Below are 7,135 nucleotides of genomic sequence, written 5' to 3' on the forward strand. Positions count from 1 at the left end.
CAATGTTTGTGATGTGATGTACAGTGAAGCTCTTACCCTCATTATTGTATTTTTTTCCTTTTTTTCTGCTACCAACATATGTGTCAATCCTTATGGAACTCCAGGATGTGCAGTGGGATGCAACAAGTCAAAAAGGTAACATATATGAACCTTTTTCTGAGCCATTCCTAAGTAGTTCAAGGAATAACCTTAAAGAGTATCTTATATGTGGGATTTTTTGTCTTTGATTGCAATAGCATGTGTACTCATCTCTGTAATGACACTGCCGCATGTGAGGACAGAGTCTGGCATCCAAAAATGTGTCTGCTGGAGTCCCACTTTTAAAAAACTCTTTTTTGCTAGACACCTGGCAGATACGCAAGAGTAGTAAAAAAGGAAATTATTGTTTTTTCTCAGCAGAAAAAGTTCTCCACTTAAGGAATCCTCCAGGCGTAGTTTTCTAGTAAAGGGCCAAGAAATGCCTGCACTTCAGAAGTACGTGAAATTGGCTGGTTTGGTCAGTCTCAGCATGCTACAATGCATACATCATATTTCTATTTTCTATCTCTTTCAAGAGTAAAAAGTCATTATAATTGACTTCCAGACTTTCTTCCTAAAAAGAAGTAAGTTATAGGAAGGTAAGAAACTTTGCTAATGAGGTGTTGTGATTTATACACCGCAATTTAAGCTGTTGCCTTAACTACAGCTAGTGAGATCATGTGCAGAGTTCCTATATTGAAACTCTAAAAACTGCCTGACTGTGGGAGACTTACTGTAGTGGTCCTGTCATCAGGTTCCTAGGCCTTCACTGCTTGTATTGCAAATACTGCCCAATTTTCTTAAAAGGAACAGCTTAATGTGTAACAAGTTACCTGTTACAAATGAAAAATAAAACTATTTATACTGTCAACTAAGTTATGAGACCAGTGCCAGCATTACTCTAAAACCAGAAGCACTTTCTGAAGAAATACAGGAAGGTGGCAGCATTCTACTGATACCAGCTCCTATTTGTGTAAGTTCACATATAGTCACCAAGACAGTAACATGCTGATTTGAAAAATCTATGAAGTGACAGTGCCTGTTTTTACTTGGAATAGTGCTGATAATTGTATTTTCATATATTTTACTTCTGAGCTGTTTAAAAACAGAAGGGAGCGCTGTGATTCAGTTAGGATCAGTTGTTAAGTATTTGCAAGTAACAGCAGGGCAAGTTTGTCCCAGGGCCCGCCCTCTCCAGCAGACCTGGCATCGTTGTGTTCTCAGCCACAGTGTAACATTTATCCGAGGTTATTTTCTGACCTCCATGTCATAGGTAGCAGATGTGCTACACCATTCAAACTACTTCGGGTGAGTTCTTTGTTAACTGACAATTTTTTTTTGCTTTTAGATAAAGTTCATGCAGAACAGGCTCAATATGTGGGGAGAGGAAGGTGTGAGCAAATACCATATAGCATGTGTCGTTGTTCATGTGTACATAGAGAGCAAACTGGACAGAAATGTGTTTTGTGTTCGAATAGTACCCTTCATCAAGAAATTCAGACTCTTGTGTGCAAAGCAAAAAGGTATAGTGAATGATACCTTTATTGTCTTAATTCTAAAAATGAATTTGGTTCTATTTTTCCATATGCTATAATAAATGGAAATGAATATATCTTTATTACTGGAATTCCCTTGGTTATGCTGTTTCTTCTGTATTATATCTTGTAGAGATTCATGAATCCATCTTTGATTTAAATGGTGAGGTAATTAGGGCAGCTTTAATAAAATGAACACTCTGTTGGCCTTGGATGTAGGGCATGTGATTTGTTAGACCACTTCCCCTGTGGTTTGAATGTATATTCTTAGCAGTCACCAGCCGCGTGATGACTTATTCCAGCTAGAAGTGTGAGGTTTTGAAACTCAGCCCACTCTCTCCCCAGCTGACAATCTAGGATAAAGATACAGGGTAGGTGGAGATACAATCCTATTTAGAAAACTAAATTCGTAGATTGGTTGGAATGCTGTGTTTTTATCAAGATAGTATAATTTCTTTGGTTTTACACCTGACTTAAAGTACACAGATTCTTTTATAATGCAAACATGTAATATTTCTTTTCATTAAAAAAGCATTTAAGGTTTTTGGAAAAGGAGAAAATCTCACCAAGTAGAATACTAAAATAATGAAAAAGGAACCTGATTCATTCTGACGATCTAAGGTGGGATTAGCTCTGTGACTGACATAGAGCAAACGGTTCATTCCAAGGCACTGTCGCCTTAGGAAGTTTTCTTCCTCTTACCCTCCTGCAGTTGAAACCCAGAACTAGTTGTCCATTTTGCTATGGATGTAAAACCCGTTGCTTTCTGGCAGTTCTTTATGGAGTTGAAGCCTGTTCTTATATCACAGAATCATAGAATCGTTTAGGTTGGAAAAGACCCTTAAGATCATCGAGTCCAATCATTAAGCTATCACTGTCGAGTCCATCACTAAACCAGGTCCCCAAGCACCACGTCTACCCGTCTTTTAAATACCTCCCGGGAGGGGGACTCAACCACTCCCCTGGGCAGCCTGGTCCAGTGCCTGGCTGCCCTTTCCCCTTCCCAGTCTTCCCTTCCACAAGGTAAACAACCATAGCTCTTCCCAAGTGTTCTTGTACCGCGAGGTATTTCCCTGGGCGAGCGTTCTGCCAAGGTGTGGGACCCCACACGAGCCCCTCGGAGCCCGCAGGGGTATCAATTTTAAGTATGCAGCTGAATATATTGTTCGCCGTTCTTGCGAGAGTGTGGTGTTGCCAATTCATGTCCAGCATGTGATGCTCTATATAACAAAGTGACAAATGCAGAATACAACAGTAATTTGGGTCATTTGTTTAATACAAATACATTTGTTTCACAACAATAAGCAGATATATTACTTTTGTTTCCCTTACGTTCTGTCTTTCAGTACACATTCACCCACAAGAACATACAGTTTTTCTTTTGCAAAAGAGAGGGAGTTAAACAAGTACCACAAACTCAATAGTTCCAAATATTATACACAGTAAAATATTTTCATCATAGAATAAGTTTCGTTACATTATTAGAAATTATAAATGGTTTGTTCTGGTGATGGGGAATTACTGTTTTGTTCTACACAACAAAAATAAACACTGCTTTCAGATATAGCAGTGTGTGAATGGCACAATTGGACTAGTTGAGAATCTTCGTAATGCTAGTGATAGTCAAAAGTGTTATGTTTATGCCAGTTTGAAATAAACTTCATAATGCATTTAACTTAAAACAGGAAAAGAAACGTGCATGTTCACAGGTTAAGAGTGTCTTGTTTAAAATTCAAGATCTGATCTGATGCCAGCTTGCTTCTACCTACCTTCATTACCACTTGCTTAAACAAGAATGCAGATGCAGCTCTTCTCCATAGTGGCAACTCAGAGCAAGGCTCTGCCCTTGTCGGTTTAGCCAGGCCAAACTCCCCTGTCTGTCTGTCTGTCTGCTTGAGATGCACTGTGGCTGCCCAGGCAGTTTGATACAGATCTTTATTTGATACGTGTTATGGTTTAACCTGGTGGCCGTTAAACTAATATAATGACTCCTTATCACAACCTTCTTTCAACATGCTCTGGTCAGATATGTCGTTATCTCAAACCCTTCATGCCCCACACCGGGCGCCAAAAAGGACTGTTGTGGTTTAACCCGGCAGGCAGCTAAACACCACACAGCTGTTGGCTCACTCCCCTCCCCTCAGTGGGGTGGGGGAGAGAATCGGGGGAAAAAAAGAAAAAAAAAAAAGTAAAATTCATGAGTTGAGATAAAGACAGTTTAATAGGACAGAAAAGGAAGGGGTAGAAATAATAATAATAATGATAAAAGAATATACAAATTAAGTAATGCACAATGCAATTGCTCAGCACCTGCTGACCGATGCCCAGCCAGTTCCCGAGCAGCGGTTTCCCCCACCAGCCAACTCCCCCCCAGTTTATATACTGAGCATGACCTCATATGGTATGGAATATCATACCGTATGATATGGGTTTGGGTCAGCTGTCCTGGCTGTGCCCCCTCCCAGCTTCTCACTGGCAGGGCATGGGAAGCTGAAAAGTCCTTGACTGGTGTAAGCACTACTTAGCAACAACTAACACATCAGTGTGTTACCAACATTATTCTCATCCTAAATCCAAAACACAGCACTATACCAGCTACTAGGGAAAAAAAAAAAAAACCTCTATCCCAGCTGAAACCAGGACAATATATAAAAAGTCTTAGACTGTATCTTAAAACTTACTTTCAGTATACTGTTTTTGCAGGATAGAATCCTGTGGTCATTAAATTAATACAGAAAACCGTGCCTTTTGTGGGAATACAAAAGCATTTGTTGATGAGCCTCTGTCTAGTGTCTGTATTCGTGCACCTTCCTCGGTCATGCAGACCCGTACCCAAGGCATGTTGGTGTGAATGGCTCCCTGCCCTCTTCAACAGGAACCACCCTGCTTCAGAAACAAACACCAGTCCTGCATGAAAACCCTGAAAGCTCTAGAATATCCACTGCACCTAAGAAGAGAAAGGGATGCACGGACTAATACTGTAATGCTTTAAAAAGTTAAAGACTGCTTCAGGCCTGCTGTAATCTCTCTTGCTGCTGACTTGTCTCACGGTCTGTCTCAGCAGACACTGTCCCATTTTGCTCCTTTTCCTGCTGTCCTAGTATTTCAAAGGGAGAGGAGGAATTACAGCTGAAGTCTTTCTCCATTCTTACATCTAACTAACTAACTGTAAGCTCAGTTGCACGTGTAGTTGAGATGAGTGCCAAAATAGTGTTTTGAAGGTGAAGTCGTTAGTATAAAATTTTGCAAGTTGTCTGTTCTGTTGCTGACTCTTCAATGTATTTTTAAAAAGGTACGGTAATCTTGCTCGATGCTGTAAATCTGCTTTCAGAAGCCTCAGGTATTTTTTTCTTTGAGTTGAATTTTATACTTGTTCAAGAAAAAAAACAATATGTGAATTAGTCTCCAGTAAACTGTCAAAATAGGGGAGATAAAGTACTTTCAGTGGCATCATGATGCTACAGCAGGTCAAAGAACAAGTCACATGAACAAGCAGGGTTACTGTCATTTAGTAGGAAACTTTCTGATTATTTCAGAAAGCTCTTAATTATCTTCCATAATAATGTTCCTTGTCAGTCAATTTTGCTACGATTCATCAGGTTTTATTGTAAACATTATTCCAAACATTTAGATGCAGCTAGTAATTTTAAGTGTCTAACTTCACATATCATGAGATTTACTTTTTAGCAAGTAGATTTACACTTTTTGAAAACCATGCCTTTGCAGACTATCTTAAACACGTGCAGTTATGAGGCATTCCTTAGTACTGTCATCGTTTTCTGAAGACCTTCTGAAGTCTCTTCCACAATAAACAGAGCAATGATTTTGTAACTCTTGTACGCCAGTTCAAATGAGAAGCTGCTACAATTCCAATTCTCAATTGCATAATTGGAAAGTTATTTTCTATGAAAAGTGCATGTCATTATGTGAAAAAACTTAAACATTAATCCAACTCACCTGGAGTAACTTAGAGCTAATATTAATATGTATTTAGGGCCTGTTCAAGCACCAAGATTTTGTGTCCTGTCTAGGCAGATGACAACCACTTAGTCACAGACAAATTACATGAGCAAGTCCAATACAAAAGAACAGAATGGTCTGATAAAAGACATTTCTTGCTAATACTGCTGCTTCCCTGAGCCTTAAGCCAGTAAACACATTCACAAAGGAATGCCTAATGTATAAACTCCAATACATCTTAGGCCCAGCACCCTGGATATTTGCAAGAATGGGATGATTCTGTTGTTTAATTGTAGATATTTGAGTCTGTAAAGAGGAAATTTACCATTAGAAACTGCAAGGCTTCTGTAGAAGTCCAGTTCACTTGTAATTGTGGCAGATTTCCCCCTTTGAATGAACCTGTGCTCTGCTGTCCTCTCTGCTCTGGGTCTTTATTTGCTTGTTCGCTCTTCTTCCTTTACCTAAATACAAGATCTAAAAAGAACTTTTAACTTTTTTTTTTTTTTTTTTTTTTTTAATATACATTACATTCAGGCCCCAGACTTGTCCACACCAGTACATAACTACTCCAAGTCAATACTTGCTGTTGGGTCCTGATGGTAGACATCACAGGTATGAGAAGTGAATCACAAAATTGGTTCGTTATATATAATTCACCCTGTTGGACACAGTATTATATCCACAGTCATCTATCTATTGCACCCTTTAATGCTATTCACACTTCATTTTTATATGAGAATGCTCAAAACACAAAGGTAACAACTGAACTGTTGAAACTCTAACACCTCAAGTTTACCTGTACAGAGGGAAACCATTGATTTATTTTTTCAGTCAGGAAGATAAAAACTAACTTTTCAGAAAAAGGAGATAAAAACTAATGTTCTCTTAAGATATGTAGGTATATTCTCTTATGTCTACCTTTCTGTATCATGAATCCAAAAATAAAACCAAAAATGGCTTCCATCTTCCCTATGTGTCATCCTTTTTCAGATCTTTGAAAATATGCAATTTACTTTTTTGTGATTCTGCAGTAAACTGCATTTTTTTCATTTATAGTTCTACCTCAAAACTTTATGTATCCAATTTATGTCTAATTCACCCTTACAAAGTAAAATAAACAGCTGAGCTGCTCTTCTAAATACGTATCTACACATTCTCTCCTTCCTGTACTTATTTTGCTGACAGCTATGCTCAAAAAAATACCTGTAGCTTATGGAGACATGAGTTTACACTGATTGGATTTGCTTACTTTTAAAAATTCAGACATATTTAAAAACAACGCTACCCTTCAAATGTTTCAAATATCCTTAGTTGACGCAGCTGCCCAAACATTCAGGCGCTGGTGCAGTCACAGGAATGTGTGTTACCGTACGAGGCTTAGAGAGTGAGTGCTGTGATACAGCTCTTTATACTTCGATTCAGTTAATGCATATGACTTGATTGGTACCCTTTTGAAGTGTATCTTTAAGAAGATAAATAGCAAATACAACTTTTAGTAGTAAACAGAGGAAAGGTTTTTGTTTTCTGTAAACAAAATGATTATATCATCAGGTCTGTTTCTACTTTCCCGGCCATCTGATTTAAAAAAAAAAAAAAAAGAAAAAAAAAGTACTCTTGTCACA

Source organism: Platalea leucorodia (assembly GCF_965183815.1).
Source record: "Platalea leucorodia genome assembly, chromosome: 6".
Classification (NCBI taxonomy): domain Eukaryota; kingdom Metazoa; phylum Chordata; class Aves; order Pelecaniformes; family Threskiornithidae; genus Platalea; species Platalea leucorodia.